Source organism: Lepus europaeus, chromosome 7 (genome assembly GCF_033115175.1).
Source record: "Lepus europaeus isolate LE1 chromosome 7, mLepTim1.pri, whole genome shotgun sequence".
Taxonomy (NCBI): domain Eukaryota; kingdom Metazoa; phylum Chordata; class Mammalia; order Lagomorpha; family Leporidae; genus Lepus; species Lepus europaeus.
The window spans coordinates 4,059,983-4,079,566 of NC_084833.1; the positions used below are offsets into that span (position 1 = coordinate 4,059,983).

At 63.0% G+C, this 19,584-nt stretch overlaps 1 protein-coding gene across 1 annotated transcript in view; it reads right to left on the bottom strand.

The window, feature by feature from the left end:
* LRP5 (LDL receptor related protein 5) overlaps positions 1-11,414 on the bottom strand; it is a 99,064-nt gene extending 87,650 nt beyond the window's left edge. Inside the window, exon 1 of the mRNA XM_062195709.1 lies at positions 11,344-11,414. The gene's annotated coding sequence lies outside the window, so the exon portion shown is untranslated. The remainder of the gene's footprint in view (positions 1-11,343) is intronic.
* Between the last annotated feature and the right edge of the window lie 8,170 nt (positions 11,415-19,584).

Consider the following 19,584-nt stretch of genomic DNA (forward strand, 5'->3'; position numbering starts at 1 on the left):
CCAGTTCCTTAAACAACAATGACAACGCCGCGTGGGGGAAACAGATGCCGACCTAGCGCCCCACCCGCACCTCGGGGTCCAGGCTGCGCACGGGGTGGGGGATCTCATGCACGGGGGACCTCATGGCCAAGTCCATTTGGGATACAAACGGGTTTCTGCAAAGCCAAACAGCTTCACCTGTGCAGCCCTGCCAGCGTCCACGCCTCGGAAACAGGCGCTGACTATGGGGGGCGGGTGGCAGCCCTCTCGCTTGGTCCCAGAAGTCTCTGTTCACAGCACGTCAGGTGTTCCACAATCTGGGGCACAGCTGGCCTGGATTTCGGGGGGGCAGAGGGAGCCCCCCATGGTAGAACTCGGGGCAGGGGGCCAGATAAGGGTGGGCGAGGCCGCTCCCTGGACAGCTCTGCTGGACACTGGGCAGAGGCAGGAGGACGAGAGCCCCGTCCTCAAGGCCCCCCGGGGCTGCATGGATGCTGACCACGAGGAGAGGGATCTGGCCACAGAAGCCGTCACGGCGGGGAGCGCGGCCCGCCACGCCGACACGTTCCAGCTCTGAGCCCCGGAGACCGGCACAGCTGCCGGTTTTAGGAAAGTTCATCGGGGCGCGCTGTACAAAACATGGGCACGGGGAACGTTCCAGGGAGACAGAGCAACCGGATGCCAGTGCTGTCTTCCACTCCAAATCCAGTCTTCCACGGGATGAGCACGACGCAGGCCTGGAGCAGGGAGGGCAGGGACCCCGCCAGGGCGGAGGCCAACCGCGAGGCCGCACCCCGATTCTCCCCCAGCCGCTACCCTCTGCAAACCACGTTCCCGCTGCACACCTGGAGCCACGGCCTGCGCCCCCAGAAGCCAGCCCCAGAACCCCGCTCGCTCTAAAGCCACCATGCCATAGCGAGCACGTGGCGCTTCCCGCCCAGTGACCACCCGCCAGGGTGGGCCACGCAAGGTGGCACTGAGTGGGGAGGGCACCCAGGCTGACGGACGGACGTGTCCCAGCCGGGGCCACGCGCTCGGCCGGCTCTGAACGCCCTGTTGAGCAACTTCCTGAGGGCGCTGCCAGGCAGGTGCCGCCTCCCCATCTGGGCTAATGGAGGGTGCGGCCCTCCATTAAATTAAAGGAGCTTCCAAGTTGTTCCGGGATGAACCAGGCGGGGAGCCATGATTTACTCAGTGATTACACCTGCCCCGGGGCTTCCGCTGAAATTAGTTTGCATTACAGGGCTTGTTCCCAAGCAGGCACGGGGTGAGCCGTGCAGAAGTGGCACCGGCCGTCCGGCCCCACGGCACCTCTACAGCGCACAGACAAGAGCTGCTACAGAGCACAAAACGGACAGCAACTCAGCAGAGGTGGGCAGAGGCCAAGAGCAGGCGCCTTGCAGAACCAGCAGTGAGGGAGGCGCGAACCCGAACGTGGTGTAATTCTTAACCAACTCGAGACCCAAATGTGAGAACCCCAGAACCCGAGTGGGGAGGACGCGGCAGAGCGGGTACCCCCACGGACAACGGCGGGGGTCACTCTACCAGGTAGAGCAGGGTGTATATCTGCACAGCCTTCTGGGGTGGCCGCTGTCAGCATCTTTAAAATTACAAATGGAGGGGCTGGCACTGAGGCGCAGCAGGTAAAGCCATCGCCTACAGCGCCAGCATCCCATGTGGACGCCAGGTCGAATCCCGGCTGCTCCCACTTCCAATCCAGCTCTCTGCTGTGGCCTGGGAAAGCAGTGGAAGATGGCCCAAGTCCTTGGGCCCCTGCACCCGCGTGGGAGACCCAGAAGAAGCTCCTGGCTTCAGATCAGCGCTGGGGAGTGACCCAGCAGATGGAAGATCTCGATCTCAATCTCTCTCTCCCTTTCCTCTCTGCTTCTGCCTCTCTGTAACTCTGCCTTCCAAATAAATAAATAAATCTTAAAAAAAAAATAGAAACGCACAGCCATCTGCAGTGTGACATCACCTATGGGCGCTGGTTCAAGTCCCGGCTGCTCCACTTCTGATCCAGCTCCCTGCTAACGTGCCTGGGAAAGCAGCAGAGACGGCCAAGTGCCTGGGCCCCTGCCACCCACATGGGAGACTCGGATGGAGCTCCAGGTTCCTGGTGTCGGCCTGGCCCAGCCTCAGCCATTGTGGCCATTTGGGGAGTGAACCAGCAGGTGGAAGATCTCTCAGTCCCTCTCTGCAACTCTTTCAAATAAACAAACCCTAAAAAACGAATATAAACGGGCGTGTTCTCCCTGGGGCGTGTTCTCCCTGGGAAGGTTTCTCACAGGTGCACACAGAGAGCGAGGGTCACCGTGGCGTGCCGTGTCATGGCGAGAAAGCCTGGAGAAGGGCAAACGCCGGGAAGGCACGCTGCACCTGCGCCCCGCCAAATACCGCTTGGCTCCTGAGAAGCAAGGGCGCTGGGGCAGGCACTCGGCACGGCGGCACCCATCGTCAGAGGGCCTGGGTGCCGGCCACTCTCGATTCCAGCTTCCTGCTCGAGTGCACCCTGGCAGGCAGCGGTGATGGGTCACGTAGCTGGGGCACCCTGCCACCCACGTGGGAGGCCCACACTGGGTTCCTTGTTCCCAGCTTCGGGCTGGTTCAGCCATGGCTACTACGGGCCTATGGGAAGCAGCCAGCAGATAATAGACTTTACGTCTGTCTGTCTGTCTCTGACTTTCAAATAAAATAAAATTGTAAGGGGGGGGGCATGGTGGCAGAGCAGGTGGAGCAGCCACTGCCGATGCCGCATCCCGTCTCAGAGCACCGGCTCACACGGCAGCCACTGTTCAGGATCCAGCTCCCTCCTCGTGGGGCTGGGAAAGCGGTGGAAGAGCGGCCTAAGTACCGGGGCTCTCGCCACCCACGTGGGAGACCAGGATGGACCTGAGGCTCCTGCGTTCAGCCCGGCCCAGCCCCAGCCACTGTGGCCATTTGGGGAACAAACCAGCAGATGGGCGATCTCGATCTCTCCCCCCCCCCCACCTGCCTATCAAATAAATAAAAAATAAGACAAAGTAAAACAACAATGTTGACGAGTGGAGAAGCTGGAATCCTCGCGCTTTGCTGGTGGGCCCGCGAGGCGGCGTCACGGCCATGGAGCCAGCGCGGTCTGACTCCAAAACTTACCCACAGAATCACCACAGGACCCGGCGATTCCACTCCCGACGCCAACATTCACGGCAGCACTGCCCACAACCACCCGAGACCCCGTGCATGGACGCACAGGCACGCCACACGCAGTCCAGGCACAACACACACAGTCCAGGCACGCCACACACGGTCCAGGCACGCCACACACGGTCCAGGCACGCCACACACGGTCCAGGCACACCACACACGGTCAGGTACGCTACACGTGGTCCAGGCACACCACACGCGGTCTAGGCACGCCACACATGGTCCAGGCATGCCACACGCGGTCCAGGCACGCCACACATGGTCCAGGCATGCCACACGCGGTCCAGGCATGTCACACGTGGTCCAGGCACACCACACATGGTCCAGGCACGCCACACACGCTGTCAGGCACGCCACACAAGGTCCCGGCACGCCACACACGGTCCAGGAACGCCACACGCGGTCCAGGCACGCCACACGCGGTCCAGGCACGCCACACATGGTCCAGGCATGCCACACACGCGGTCCAGGCACGCCACACGCGGTCCAGGCACGCCACACATGGTCCAGGCACGCCACACACGCTGTCAGGCACACCACACAAGGTCCCGGCACGCCACACACAGTCCAGGAACACCACACACGGTCCAGGAACACCACACGCAGTCCAGGCACGCCACACATGGTCCAGGCACGCCACACGCAGTCTAGGCACACCACACGCGGTCCAGGCACGCCACACGCGGTCCAGGCACGCCACACGCGGTCCAGGCACGCCACACATGCTGTCAGGCACGCCACACGCGGTCCAGGCACGCCACACGCGGTCCAGGCATGCCACACACGCTGTCAGGCACGCCACACGCGGTCCAGGCACGCCACACGCGGTCCAGGCACGCCACGGGGCAGGGTCGGGCCTTTGAGAGGGAGGAAGGCTGACACACACTCCCCTGACACGGCTCAGAAACATTACGCTCACATTTGGCCAAGAGGCCGAACACAGGACAAGCGCTGATTGCACAAATACGAGGCACCTGCCAGAGGCAAAGCCGGAGACGGGGCTGCCTGGCCGGGGTGCGGGCTCCTGTCTGGACGACGATGCACACAGACGGTGGCGGCGGTCCCACCACACCGCGGGGCTTCTCACGCTACCAAGCCGTACCCAGAAACGGTCAAAGGGGAAAGTTAACGTCACATGCGTTCCACTGCGGTTCAAGCAGGCCGGGAGGGGGCACCAAGAACCACCGAGCAGCGCCCCCCGGGAACCACTCCTGCCGGGCCAGCGTCCCAGTGTGGCAGGATGAGCCGTCGCCTGTGACTCCCACGCCCTGTACCGGAGACGGGCTCCCGCCCCAGCTGTGCGGCTTCCTCCCAATCCAGCTCCTTGCCAATGTGCCCGGGGAGGCAGGGAGGACGGCCCAAGTCCTCGGGCCCCTGCCACCCGCATGGAGGCCCAAATGCAGTTCCCGGCTCTGGGCTCGGGTCTGGCCCAGTCCTTGCTCTTGCAGCCGCTTGGGGAGTGAACCAGCAGGTGGAAGATGTCTCTGGCTCGCTCGCTCGCTCTCGCTCTCTCCTCCTCCGTTGCGTTGCCTTTCTAAATGAATGAATGCATTAAAAAAAAAAAAAAAAAATTTCACAGGGCCCGCACCACAGAGTGGCCTGCGGTGCCAGCATCCCATATGGGCACCAGTTCTAGTCCCGGCTGCCCCTCTTCCAATCCAGCTCTCTGTTGTGGCCCGGGAGTGCAGTGGAGGATGGCCCAAGTCCTTGGGCCCCTGCACCCACGTGGGAGACCTGGAAGAAGCTCCTGGCTCCTGGCTTCAGATTGGTGCAGCTCCAGCCATTTCAGCCATCTGGGGAGTGAACCAATGGACAGAAGACCTGTCTGTCGCTGTCTCTCCTCTCTCTAACTCTGTTTTCAAATAAAATAAATAAGTCTTTGAAAAAAAAAAATCTCCTTTGCCAAGGCACCAAGGACAAGAACTGTGCCACACACGACCCAGGGTGGGCTGTGCCGGGCCAGCTGTGAGGCCTCGAAGCCAGGGCCAATCCTGTGTGATGGCACCAGGCAGACCCCTCCCTGCCAAACACCGGGACGACAAGTGCCAGCCTGGCTGACAGTCGGTCTGCCCCAGGCCCCGGCACAGCCCTGCCGCCCTGTGGTGCAGGCAGTGACCGAACACAAGGTCAGCGTGCAAGCTCTCGGCCACAGCTCAGACTGGACGCTTAATCCTCACCCAGCCGCGCACGGGGAGTGCCACTGGCATCGGGTTTCACAGAGGCTGGGGTGACCTGCGGCGGCCGCACGAGCAGCCAGAGGCAGGGCCCGCGGCAGGCAGGCTGGCTGACCGCAGAGCCTCTCAGCCCCGCCGTCCCCCCTCGGAGGGGGTCTTTTCCAAGGACTTTCAGAGCATCTGTGTCTGCTGGGCCCTCAGCAACGCACAGCATCGCACAGAGAGGGGGCTTGGGTCTGTGGACCTGGGTGGAGTTCTGGCTTGTTCCCATGCTGGGGAGCCCGGATGGACACGGCCCAGGCCAGGGACACCATCAGGACTCAGGTCTGTGGACTCTGGGCTCATTCCACGCTGGGGAGCCCGGATGGACACGGCCCAGGCCAGGGACACCATCAGGACTCGGGTCTGTGGACTCTGGGCTCATTCCACGCTGGGGAGCCCGGATGGACACGGCCCAGGCCAGGGACACCATCAGGACTTGGGTCGGTGGACTCTGGGCTCATTCCATGCTGGGGAGCCCGGATGGACACGGCCCAGGCCAGGGACACCATCAGGACTCAGGTCTGTGGACCTGGGTGGAGTTCTGGTTTGTTCCCACGCTGGGGAGCCCGGATGGACACGGCCCAGGCCAGGGACACCATCGGGACTTGGGTCTGTGGACTCTGGGCTCATTCCACGCTGGGGAGCCCGGATGGACACGGCCCAGGCCAGGGACACCATCAGGACTCGGGTCGGTGGACTCTGGGCTCATTCCACGCTGGGGAGCCCGGGTGGACACGGCCCAGGCCAGGGACACCATCTCGCCCCCACTGCCACCCTGCACCCTGACATCCCCCGGAGGCTGCATCTCTTGGTGTTCCTGGTCCCAAAGGGACATGACAGGTTCTGCAAAGACAGAGTCCAGGCTCACAGCGGCCTGGGACAGGGGTGGGGCCGAGGACTTTGAGAGCGGAGGACCCCGAGAGGGTTAAGGTGGAGCCAGGTGCTCCCTGAGGAACCCCCACGCACTGCAGGGACCAGGCAGGCGGCAGAAGAGGCGTCTGGGGGGTGGGGAGCAGCCCCCCAGCCCCTGGGGGCCCAGAGGTCTCAGGCTCCTGAGGGAAGAGAAACGTGTTGGGCAGGGCCTTAGAGACCGGCACCAGCTGGTTTTATCTGACAAACAGGGAAACTGAGGCACACACCGGCACCTGCTCCTCAGGCCCCACAAGGAGGGAAGGGCGAGGGCTCCATGCCCCACAGAGATTGAGGGGCCCTCGCTGGGCTCTTGAGACCCCCCCACCAGGGGCTACCATCCCGGCCTCAGTTCAACCACAAGATCATTGGCGTCCATGCACACTGGAAAACATCCACCAAATTAGCGACCATCCAGTAAGGCAACCAAGAAAACACCCAGCGAGCGCCCCCCTCTGACTGCATCGCAACAGCCACCCTGGCCGGTCACAGCGAGGGGACACGGGATCGGTCCAGCACCACGGGGCTGCTGCCACCAGGGGCCCTGGAGCACCTGTAGCCGGGCCCAAGGACGGTCACTGCGCCCACGAGCCAGCCAGGACACCAGGCCGAGTCAGAGACCAAAGGCTGGGCGGAGGCTCAGGGCCGGGCAAGGCCCGTGGGGCCGAGCGGCTCAGGGCTGGGGGAGGGGTGGGGATGGGGGTCGGGGCTCTGCATGGCTTAGGGGGCGCCTGAGCCCCTTGCGCCTGCCCCAGGCGGACAACTGCACAGCCAGCACCAGCTGTGCTCCTGGCTCGGGGTTCCAGTACCTCTCAGGGAAGAACCAGCACCAAGCATCGGCCCCAAACAGCCTCACCAGCTCGCAGGCCCCAAGTGGGCGCCCAGAGCCTCGGCCAAGCCCTTGGGGTGCCTGTAAAAGGCAGGGGCTCTCCACATCTTTCCCACGACGGCACCACCCCCGACGCCGGCTCACTGAACCCCGCCCAGCACGGGCAGGGTGGACACCGCGTCCCAAGTCCCCCAGTGCTCAGCACCGCCAGCAGCTTCCCAGAGCTGCAGGAAAGCCGAGCGCCGGCTCCCCAGCCAGCCCGACCCGGGGCGGCTCCCGGACGGCCCCACAGCTGCCTCCAGCCGTCACTCGGACCTGCCCCGCCCCTGCACAGCCCTGCAGGGCAGCTGGCACAGGGCCCACTGCGGCTCGCTGCTTTCTGGACAAACGTGCGAACAGGGCCTGAAACCCAAGGAGCGGACGTGGCCCCTGCTCCCGCCACAGCCCCAGCCATACTCCCCATTTTGAAGGCATTAAGGGTTTGTCCCCAAGGCCACAACATCCGGCCCCCTCACGGTTAGTACAGCAAGGACACGGGGCTCACCCGCCCAGGGCCCAGGCCCCGCGCTGTCCTCCCGGGAGGCTGTCCCCACTGCCTGTTGCACTTCTGAACCTCCACCGGGCTCTGAGGCCAAACCCTCCACCGCCCCCACCCCACGGACACCCCGGCCCCCAGCTCAGGCTGCTGAAGGAGGCAGCGGGATCGATTCCAGCAACAGATGAACCTACGGAAAGCCGTCTACCGGTCAGGCACATCAGTGTTGGGCCGGGGAGGCCGACCTGCGCTCCAAGGACGCGCCCCACACACGGCGCCAAGTGGGGAAGTCGCTGACAACAGCCACGGCCCACACGACCCCAGGGCCACGGCAAGCCCAGGGGATGGAGAGTGGACAGGCAGCTGCCAGGGCCCGCAGGGAGGGCCGGGGGGCGGGGGCCTGGATTAAGGGGTTTCTGGGGGGCCACAGGCAGGCTCTGTGATGTGACACAGTGTGGCTGCAAACACTGGGAGTGTCCCAGCGTCACTTTAAACAGTTACCCTCACATTATCTAAGTCTCAACTTGGTTTTAAAAAGAAACCAAGGCTGGCGCCGCAGCTCACTAGGCTAATCCTCCGCCTTGCGGCGCCGGCACACCGGGTTCTAGTCCCGGTCGGGGCACCGATCCTGTCCCGGTTGCCCCTCTTCCAGGCCAGCTCTCTGCTGTGGCCAGGGAGTGCAGTGGAGGATGGCCCAAGTGTTTGGGCCCTGCACCCCATGCGAGACCAGGAGAAGCACCTGGCTCCTGCCATCGGATCAGTGTGGTGTGCCGGTCGCAGTGCGCCGGCCGCGGCGGCCATTGGAGGGTGAACCAATGGCAAAGGAAGACCTTTCTCTCTGTCTCTCTCTCTCACTGTCCACTCTGCCTGTCAAAAAAAAAAAAAAAAAAAAAGAAACCAAAATAGGGCCCTTGCTGTGGCGTAGCAGGTAAAGCCCCAGCCTGCAGCACCGGCATCCCATATGGGCACCGGTTCGAGTCCCAGCTGCTCCACTTCCAGTCCAGCTCTCTGCTGCGGCCTGGGAAAGCAGAGGAGGATGGCCCAAGTGCTTGGGCCCCTGCACCCGCGTGGGAGACCCAGAGGCGGCTCCTGGCTCCTGGCTCCTGGCTTCGGATCGGCTCGGCCATTTGGGGAGTGAGCCAGCAGACGGAAGACCTCTCTCTCTGTCTCTCTCTGCCTCTGCCTCTAACTCTGCCTTTCAAATAAATAAATAAATCTTAGAAATAAAAGTCTTTAAAAATCACCCAGTGCGTCTTCACCTGGGACAGACCTGAGTTCTGCCTGCGCGTCCCCTCACTCCTGCCTACAGCCTTCCAGAAGCTTCTACTGCCCTCGGGCTCACACCCAGACTGCACACCGTGCTCCGGCCTCCCTCAGCAGAGACCTCACAGGACACCGAGGGTGAGGAGCCTCTCCCACAGCTGCACGTCCTGCCGCAGCCCTGCCCTGCCCCCAGCACACTCCGAGCGTGCCACGGTCTCATCCATGGGAGGAGGAGGGATTATTGCTCCCATCGAACGGAGAGAAAACCGAGGCACACGGGGGCAGCTGCCCAAGCCCCCCGGCACCGTCCACGCTGCTCACCGCTCCACCACGCCCCGCCCGGCCTGCAGCGCTGAATGGACAGCCAAAGTCCCACGCAGCAGAAAAACCCGGACTGCGACACAGTAACCCCAGACCCCCCGCCCCCACCCAGGCCAGAACGGGCAAGGACCCCTCACGCAAGTGCAGTCATGGCAGCTCTCGCCTGGGCCAGGGCGGGCTCCGCGCCTCCAGCAAAGCATTCAACGCCCCCGACTGCTCGGGGGGAGGGGGCCGGGGAGTGGACGCAAGGAGGCCGAGTGGTCACCTGCAGTCAGCTCCCCGGCCGGCACCCCACACGGCCTCTCCGGGGAGCCCCGGCAACCCCGCACTTGCAAGGCAGAGGCGGATGCCAAGGCCTCACCTGCCGGCACGCCCGCGCCCAGCGCCGGGGAATTCTGAATGCCTGAGCAGTGCACAGTGCTGGCTCTCCCCCAGCACAAGTGCCGACCCTCACAGAGGGGCTGCTCTGTGGACAAGGGGACGGCGGAAGGGGCCTGGGTCCTACTGGGGGTGGGGGGACCCAGGGAGGGTCTGGTTAAGCCCACACATGCCTGGAGGTTGGTGGGGGCAGGAGAGGGCATTTGTAGGGACACCACCAGGGCTGGACAGGCCCAGAGCCGGGAGGCCTGGGGCTGGGCCAGGCCAGGACCCTGAGGACAAAGGCTCACAGCGTCAGACCACACCAGGGGGCGATCCGGGAAAATGACAGGGGCCGAGGCACAAACACACATGCAGGACACAGAGGGTCTGAGACGGCACAGGAACCGGCTGTGCAGACGGCGCTGCTGTCCTTCCGTCCCAGGGCCCGGTCGCCACTTCCACGGGCGCTCCCCGGCCCGGCTTCCGACGGCAAAACCATGAACTCTGCCGCTGCCTCGTCCACAACCAAACCCGGCCTCTCCTTTAGGGCCCCAACCCCACCACCGCCGGCAGGTGCTGGATGCCAGCGACGCCACTCCCGAAACACACAGGAAGTGCAGAACGGCAACCAGGGGAAAAACAAGGCCAGGGAACTCGTCAGAAACCCCACCTTTCCAACAAACACCCCCCCCCAAAAAAAAAAAAAACCTTTGCCCCTTTGCCTCGGGGGTTACCCAGGACCTCTGCAGACGCTGTCCCGGTTCTGTCTCCCACCAGTTGGGTTAGCCCAAAAATGTCAACCGTGGGGTGAACGTGCCCCAGACAGGGAGCCCTGGCCTTGGGGTCAGGGCAAGAGCCAGCAGGAGCCCCCCCCCCCCAGCCTCCCCCAGCAGGGGCTGCCGCAGCCTTGGGACTCAGAGCCAGGCCACCTCCCCGCAGTGCCCAGACTGGAAACACCCCGGGGGACAGCTGTGCCCACTAAAGAGGCCCAGACAAAGGGAGCGAAGGCTGCCCCGCGCCTGCAGGGTCCCCACGCTCCGGCACACCCCGAAGGGAACGCGCTAGGTAGCCGGAAACCACATGGCGCTCTCGGCATTAAAGAACATGTGTAGCGTTTCACTCCCGACCTCAGCTCCACCCCTCGGGTCTCGCCAGCAGCCCGAGAGAAAGTGCCCCAGGCCCCCCGGGGCGCTCCACCGCGCCGCGGCCTCCTCTGCCTTCGCCCCCGCGGCTGGGCCCCGGGCACCGGGCAGGTGTCAGCCCCTGGGAAACCCGCAGCCACCCAGGCCACAGGGGCAGCGCCACGGGCCTGGCCGCCCCGCGCTCCCAACTTTCTCGCCCAAACTTCGCAGGCCGACGCTCGCCCCGGACAGACAGGCCGGGCCGGTCTCCGGGGCCCAAGCGTCCGCTCCGCGCCCGGCCCGGGGGCCGTTCGGGCCGAGCGCGGCCTCCCCGCAGCCCCCGGCCGCCGCGGGCGCCCTGCCCAGCGCGCAGGTGAGGACCCGCCCGCGCCGCACCTGGCGGGGCCGGCGCCGCCCGCGCGCCCCGGGAAGGGCCGGCACGGGGGAGACAAAGGCCCCGCGCGCGGTCCCGGGACGGGCGGCCACCGCGGGGGCCCACGACGCGCGCGCCCCAACTCCCCCGAACTTGGGAAGTGGCCTCCCGGGCGGCGGCGCGCGTCCGAGCCCTTGGCCGCGGGGCCGCCCGGCCATTGTCCGCCCGCCCGGCCCAGCCCGGCGCCCACCTACCCGCGGCGGGGGCCAGGCCGCAGCCCAGCGCCAGCAGCAGCCACAGCGGCGGCGGCCGGGCCCGGGGCGGCGCCGCCTCCATGTTGTCCGGCGGCCGGACGGGCCCGCGCGCGCTCACTCGGGCTCCATGGCGCGGCGGCGGCGCCTCCCGCCTCCCCCTCGGGCGCCGCGGGCCAGGACGGCGGGGGAGGAGGGAGCGGAAGCCGCGCCGCGTCTCCGCCCCCCGCGCCGCCGCCGCCCGCGCCCCCCGCGCCGGCCGCGCCCTCCGCGGGCGCCCCCCGGGGCCGGCGTGTCCACGCCGCGGGGGACCGGCGGCCGCGCGAGCCCCGGAAGCAGGTGCGTCACCTGTGGGGCCCGCGGCCGGCACCCAGCCTTCACGCGTGGGGGAAACTGAGGCCCGGGGCGAGCGTGGGTGCCCGAGGGCGCACCGCAGGGCGGCTTCCGGCCGGAGCCGGCTCGGTGCGCCTTCCCTGGGGCCCCGCGACACCTGTTCTCACTGGGGGACGGCGCAGGGGGGCCTGGCGAGGAATGGCTCCCCGGTGTGTTCTCACCATCTCTTAGCCTGGCCCTAGTGCGGCCGTGACGCCAGGGCCTGGCCCCCAGCTGCCAGCGGAGGGCTCGGTGGGAGTGGGGGGTGCTGAGGGGCCACGGCGGAGCTCGCCAAGGGGGCAGGACCCCAATGTAGGCAAATTGCCACGCTTGCCTTACAGGGCTGAGTTCGCCGGGTTGGTCCCCAGCGCCCCCAGCTGTGTCTGCGATGGGTTGAACCACAGGCCCCCCCTGTCCACCTGGGTCCCTGTTACCAGTCCAGACCAACAGCTGCACCACAAGTCCCCTCCCTGAGCTGCCCCTCTCCCAACCCCAGGCCTGGGTACCCACTCCTCTGCCACCCCACCCCACCCCACCAATGAGAAACAGGGGCAGGGATGAAAGGTGCCGCTGTCTGCCCGAGAGACCCCCCCCCCTGCTTCCCCCCAGCTGGCCACCGCTGCCCAGGCTGCGCTCAGTAAATGCCTTGCCCTCCGCTTCCTCCATGCTTCTGAGTCCATCCTTTGGTGGGGGCTCTCCTGGGAGCTCTGTGCCCACGAGGAGGGGGGAGACGTCTCCCACCCAAGATGGGGCGGCCAGATTCTCTGCCCGGGTTCTGTATCTCTCCAGGAATACGTGGACAAGCCCAAAGCAAAAGTGATGAGTGGGGAGGGGGGGAACCAAGCCATAGCCACAGGGCCCAAGGGAAGAAAAACTGTGCTTTGTAAGTGCTGCCTCCGGGGAGGGTTTTTGGGGTTAAAGGGATCCACAGGGTGGGGGTGATGTGCCTAGCAGGAAGTGGAGGCATTCCAGGGAGGAGCCCTGAGAGCGCTCTGCAGGCTCCCCCCACACAGAGGCCTTTGTGGAGGATGGAGGGGGCCTGGGGGACGCCCCTCGGGCCAGAGACGATGGCGGACACGGCCTCTCCTTGTGGGCGGGCACAGCATCCAGTCCTGAAGGCTTCCGTTTTCGGGCCTGAAGTGCAGCCTGGGTGTTCAGGCGCCAGCCCTGTCTGAGCAGGACGGAGCCGGGTCTTCCAGGAGGAGGTGATTCTCTCCGCTGGCTCCCACGCCAAGTTTCCTCTCAGGGAGGAGGAGACAGGCAGGGACCCATCCTGGGACCCCTTATGGTGTCCTGAGCCCCAAGGCGACGTCGGGGAGCCGGAGCCGCAGGACGGGGGAGGCTGCACCACAGCCCTCCTGACTTACACCCAAAGTCACAGAACTAAAACAATGCAAAAGGACTTAGACATCTTCTGTGTCCCCACCTGGGGGAGTGCCGATGGGGCAGGGGGACACTGGCAGGGTCAGCGCCCTCCTGACAAGTGCAAGTCAGGAACTTCAAGAGAGACGCGCGGCCACTTCTCGAAGCCCCTCGCGGTCTGGCCCGCCGAGCAGACCGGTTCCTGGGGCCCAGCTGCTGTCCCTGGGTTGAAGTGACGTCCACACAAGAGAGGAAAGGGGGCCGGCCAGGAGGGTGGCTGTGGCCATTTGGGAAGAGAGCACCCTGCTGTGTTGGGGGCTCCCCGACCAAGCACTGGTTCCCAGACGGAGATCCCCAACGCGACAGTAACTCCCCACGAGAGAATGACACTGCCAGACCTCAGGGAACTGGTGACCGAGGGCACAAGGGATCAACCCAGGATCCCCAAATATCAAGGGCGTTTGGGCTAAGCCAGAGAAGAGCCTCCCTCCACGTCCTTACAAAGACTTAAAGACCAAATGAGGAAGTATTCCAGGCTGCCCCCAAGGACAGCTGGGACAATGGCTGCTTAACAGCCTTGGGGGTGTTAACAGTTGGGGATGGGGTGGGGAGGGCGGTGTTGTGGCCTATATTTGAGACCCAGCTGCTCCACTTCCAATCCATCTCCCTGCTAATGCACCTGGGAAAGCAGCGGAAGATGGCCCAAGGGCTTGGGGCCCCGCGTCCACGTGGGAGACCTGGAAGAAGCGCCTGGTCCAGCCCTGGCTGTGTGGCCATTTGGGGAGTGCACCAGTGGATGGAAGACCTCTCTCCCACCACTGTCTCCATAGCTGTGCCTTTCAAATAAAATACATCTTTTTAATTTTTTTTTAGAAGAAAAATGTACCTTAAACCAAAAAGCTGAAAGCTGGTCGACAGATTCCAGAATCCTGAAACACGAGGCCGTCCCCTTTGGATCGGACGGTCTAGCTCGTACAAAACCTGCTGAGTTTGTGTGGAAGGGAGAAACTGACCAGACAGCACCTGAGCACGGCTGGTTGGCCATTATAGCGCAACAAAGCAAACTTAGACCAGACCCGAGAGAGGCCCCTCCCGGAGGGAATGAGACCATCTGTGGGTGGTTCCTCCCGAGTGACAGTGGGAAAAAGACGCAGAGGGTGTGCAGTCCTTGGTGGTGCAGCTGCTCAGTGTGCAGAGGTGATGGCCTGCACACACCTGTGAGCTTGGACGCCAGGGCCGCTGGTGTGGTGCACACTTTCGCAAAAACCTGGATAGAAAGAGGCCTTACTAATGGCAAGGAGGAAAGATCGGATTCAGGAAGAATGAATCCCACCGGTCCTGGAGAGCCTCTGACTTCGTGCTGAAATAGCTGAGGTCCGTGGACGCTGTCACGGAAAGGGGGGCTGCCTCGGAAGCTGCTGGAAGCAGACGAGCTGCTCAGGCTGAGAACAGGCACCGATAAATAGAGATTGGAACAGGACGCCGAATCAAAGCCTCGCCCCATAACGGTGAAGCCGCAGTTCCCTGTGGAAGAGAAGAGGGAGTTGGTTCCGGTAGGGGAACAACCCCCCCCCCCCCGTGGGAGAGAAATGGTGAGCAATTCAGGGTACAGAGAAGTGACGGCCACACGACACCCGGGAGCCCCGACCCCCCGTTTGTCTGCCGCCTAGAACTCTGGGAACAGTCGTGTGCAGAGGCGGATCCGAGCTCAGCACCCTTCTGGCCAGCAGGGTCCTCACACCACAAGGCCGGTGACACTCAGGCCCTCCCGTGGCAGGCCAGCAGCAGGCAAAGTGCTGAGCGTGCCCCGAATCGCTGGACACAGCTCATGGCCCGGCCCAACTCCCAGCCTCGCATCCGGAGGTGGTAACCCCATTCATTCCCCAGATGCAAGTTCCAGCCAAGACGACCCACAGGGGACAAGGGATGGGACAAGGGCTCAGCTCCAAGTGGGGCCCAGCACTGGGGGCCATCACCTTGCCCAGGGACACCTGTGAGAAGCACTTCGTGGCTCCCTCCCCGATGGACCTGGAAGGCACTGGCCACTGGGAAGGTCCCCCACATCCTAGTCCCTGGGTGCCACAGAGGTGAACTTGTTTGGGGCCAGGTCTTGAGATGAGGGGATCATCCCAGGTTGTCCAGGGAAGGCCCTAACTCCAGTAGCAAATATGATTCTAAGAGAAAGGCCGAGGGGAGGGGCCGGCGTCGTGGCTCACTTGGCTAATCCTCTGCCTGCAGCGCGGCACCCCGTATGAGCACCGGGTTCTAGTCCCGGTTGCTCCTCTTCCAGTCCAGCTCTCTGCTGTGGCCCGGGAGGGCAGTGGAGGATGGCCCAGGTCCTTGGGCCCTGCACCCACATGGCAGACCAGGAGGAAGCGCCTGGCTCCTGGCTTCAGATCAGCACAGTGCTGGCCGTGGCGGTCATTTGGAGAGTGAACCAAAGGAGGGAGGACCTTTCTCTCTCTGTCTCTCACTATCTATAACTCTACCTGTCAAATAAATAAAAAGAAAGGCTGGCCGGCGCCGTGGCTTAACAGGCTAATCCTCCGCCTTGCGGCGCCGGCACACCGGGTTCTAGTCCCGGTCGAGGCGCCGGATTCTGTCCCGGTTGCCCCTCTTCCAGTCCAGCTCTCTGCTATGGCCCGGGAAGGCAGTGGAGGATGGCCCAAGTCTTTGGGCCCTGTACCCGCATGGAAGACAAGGAGAAGCACCTGGCTCCTGGCTTTGGATCAGCGCGATGCGCCAGCCACAGCAGCCATTGGAGGGTGAACCAACAGCAAAAAGGAAGACCTTTCTCTCTCTCTCTCTCTCTCTCACTATCCACTCTGCCTGTCAAAAAAAAATGCTAAAAAGAAAGGCTGAGGGGCCTGGCTTTGTGGCATCGTGGGTAAAGCTACCGCCCATGATATTGGCATTCTATACGGGCACAGGTGCGAGTCCAGCTGCTCCACTTCCACTCCAGCTCTCTGCTGTGGCCTGGGAAAGCAGAGGAAGACGGCCCACATGCTTGGGCCCCTGTACCCGTGTGAGAAACCCAAAAGAAACTCCTGGCTCCTGGCTTGGGCCTGACTCAACCTCTCTCTCTCTCTCTCTGCCTTTCAAATGTAAATAAGCCAATCTTAAAAAAGAAAAGCAGAGGGAGTTCTGGGATAGATGGAAGGGGGGGGCAGCCACGTGATGACGAGGCAGGAAGTGGAGAGCTGTGGCCTAAGCTGAGGATCGCCTGCAGCCACGGAAGCTGCTAGAGGCAGGCGGGACCCCCCCCAGGGGCCTCGGGTCACCTCCTGACTTTTCCCTCCCTGATGGTGAGGTTGCATAGCCACAGTGGACACTGAGCATCACAGCTACCTGGCCACGCGCGAGGGCAGCTTACCCTGGTAAGGCCACACGTCCAGCTTCCAGGTCATAACCTTGACCTTTAGTTGACACGGGTGTCACCTCCCAGCCTCCACCGGTTCCAGGGGACCCCTGTGCACACCGGCGAGCCACTCTGTGTCATCACCCACCCCTCTTTGCTGCTGTCGAGGTGGCTGGGGGCAAATGAGGGGCCCGTGGCTTCCAGCTTCCTGGAACAGAGAGGTTCTGGGGACTCGTATGGGAGAGTCCTCAGCAAACCCAGGGGGGCACCCTGGGGTTGGGCGAGGTGCCCCTCCCCTCTGCAGGCAGGGAACCCAGAGCAGGAGGACAAAACGGGCCCCAAGCCAGGCCTCGGTCACCAATGCCAAGTGCAAAAAAAAACAAGAAATAAATGGGGAGAGTCCTCAAGACAAAAAGATGTGAGGGCTAGAGGGCTATCTGGACAGATCATATCCTGCTTAGAAAACAGTTCTGGGGCCGGCGCTGTGGTGGAGCGGGTAAGGCTGCCGCCTGCAGTGCCGGCATCCCATATGGGCACCAGTTGGGGTCCCAGCCATTCCCAGCTCCCTGCTGATGGCCTGGGAAAGCGGTAAAAGATGGCCCAAGTCCTTGGGCCCCTGCACCCACATGGGAGACCCAAAATAAGCTCCTGGCTCCTGGCTCCTGGCTCCTGGCTTCAGCCTGGCCCAGCCCCAGCCATTGTGGCCATTTAGGGAATCAACCAGCGAATAGAAGATCTCTCTGTGTCTCTGTCTCTCTCTGTCACTCTTCAAGAAAGTATATAAACAAACCATTGAAAAACCAAGCAGTCTCTTCTGAACCCTGTCTCAGAGAGCACCCCCGTGCCCGCAAACATGGGGGGCTTCAGAGGTGGATCGTTAACTTACGGCGCCCACTGGGAAATCAGGATGGGGGAGGGGCAGCAGTCGGCCACAAGCCACGGAACAAGGACCTCAGCGTCCTCCCGATTGGACAGTGAACCCGTGACACCCGCCAGGCCACTCCACCCAGAACTTCTGGAATCCACAAGGTCTGCTTGTGGAGGGCAGGGGTTTCTGGGAGAGACACCGCCTGGCCCTTGCTGCTGGTGCAGGGGACTCAGGGTCCAAATACCTGGCAAAAACTGGAAAGAGGAGGTGGGCTCTGAGGTGGGCGGACGGGGGCCCTCAGGGCCCCACAGGAGACACCTGGTTTTATTTTTGTTTTTTGTTGGCTTGTTTGTTTTTGAGGAGTCTTGCAAAGATTTATTTATTTGGGCCGGCACCGCAGCTCACTAGGCTAATCCTCTGCCTGCAGCGCCAGCACCCCAGGTTCTAGTCCCAGTCGGGGCACCAGATTCTGTCCCGGTTACTCCTCTTCCAGGCCAGCTCTCTGCTGTGGCCCGGGAGTGCAGTGGAGGATGGCCCAAGTGCTTGGGCCCTGCACCCGCATGCGAGACCAGGGAGAAGCACCTGGCCCTGGCTTCAGATTGGCACAGCGCGCCGGCCTCAGTGGCCTTTTGGGAGGTGAACCAACGGCAAAGGAAGACCTTTCTCTCTGTCTCTCTCTCTCACTCACTGTCCACTCTGCCTGTCAAAAAAAAAAAAAAAAAGATTTATTTATTTGGGCCGGCACCGCGGCTCACTAGGCTAATCCTCCGCTTGCGGCGCTGGCACCCCAGGTTCTAGTCCCGGTTGGGGCACCAGATTCTGTCCCTGTTGCCCCTCTTCCAGGCCAGCTCTCTGCTGTGGCCCTGAAAGGCAGTGGAGGATGGCCCAAGTGCTTGGGCCCGGCACCCACATGGGAGACAGGAGAAGCACCTGGCTCCTGGCTTCGAATCGGCGCAGTGCACCAGCCGTAGCGGCCATTTGGGGGGTGAAGCAATGGAAAAAGGAAGACCTTTCTCTCTTTCTCTCTCTCTCTCTCTTACTGCCTAACTCGGCCTGCCAAAAAATTTTTTAAAAAAAGATTTATTTATTTGAAAGAGTTACAGAGAGGCAGAGGCAGAGAGAAAAAGAGATCTTCCATTTGCTGGTTCACTTCCTAGGTGGCCCGGCCAGAGCTGCGCTGATCCGAAGCCAGGAGCCAGGAGCTTATCTCGGTCTCCCAAGCAGGTGCAGGGGCCCAATGACTTGGGCCATCTTCTACTGCTTTCCCAGGCCATAGCAGAGAGCTGGATCGGAAGTGGAGCAGCCGGGACTCAAACCAGCGCCCATATGGGATGCTGGCACTGCAGGTGGCAGCTTTACCTGGTACACCACAGCGTTGACCCTAAGGGCACCTGGTTTTTGTCCAGACCTTCCCTCCTCCAAGCAAAACCAGGGCAGAGGGTCCCCCTCCACCCTTCCAACTCTCCCAGATCTCCGCCCCAGAGGGAGAGCCACGTGCAGAACAGCCCTGCCCACCGTCCTGCAGCCCAGAGGCAGCCAGGCTGGGACTAAGATTTATCCATTTACTTGAAAGGGAGATCAACAGGGAGAGAGAGAGAGAGAGAGAGAGAGGGAGGGAGAGAGAGAGAGAGGCTGACTTCCATCCACTGGTCCACTCCCCAGATGGCCCCAGCAGCCAGGTCTAGACCAGGCCAAAGCCAGGAGCCTAGAACTCCATCCCACGCACTTGTTCCATCTTCTGCTGCTTTCCCAGGCACATTAGCGGGGAGCTGGGTTGGAAGTGGAGCAGCCGGGACTTGAACTGGTGCTCCGACATGGGATGCCAGTGTCGAAGACAGTGGCTTAACCCACTGCATCACAGTGCCAGCCCTGGGTTGGTTTGTTTATTTAACAAACAAGGTGATCATTGTGAAAATTAAAAGACAAGAACAGATGGAGGAAGGGCGGGAAGTACCATTGTGCTTTTAAAACTGTGTATATGAGGGGCCGGTGCAGCGATGCAGTGGGTTAATCCTCTGCCTGCGGTGCCAGCATCCCATATGGGCGCTGGCTCTGGTCCTGGCTGCTCCTCTTCCGATCCAGCTCTCTGCTGTGGCCTGGGAAAGCAGTGGAAGATGGCCCAAGTGCTTCGGCTCCTGCACCCACGTGGGAGACCTGGAAGAGTCTCCCTTCTCCTGGCTTCGGATTGGCCCAGCTCTGGCCATTGCGGCCATTTGGGGAGTGAACCAGTGGACGGAAGACCTTTCTCTGTCTCTCCCTCTCACTGTCTGTAACTCTACCTCTC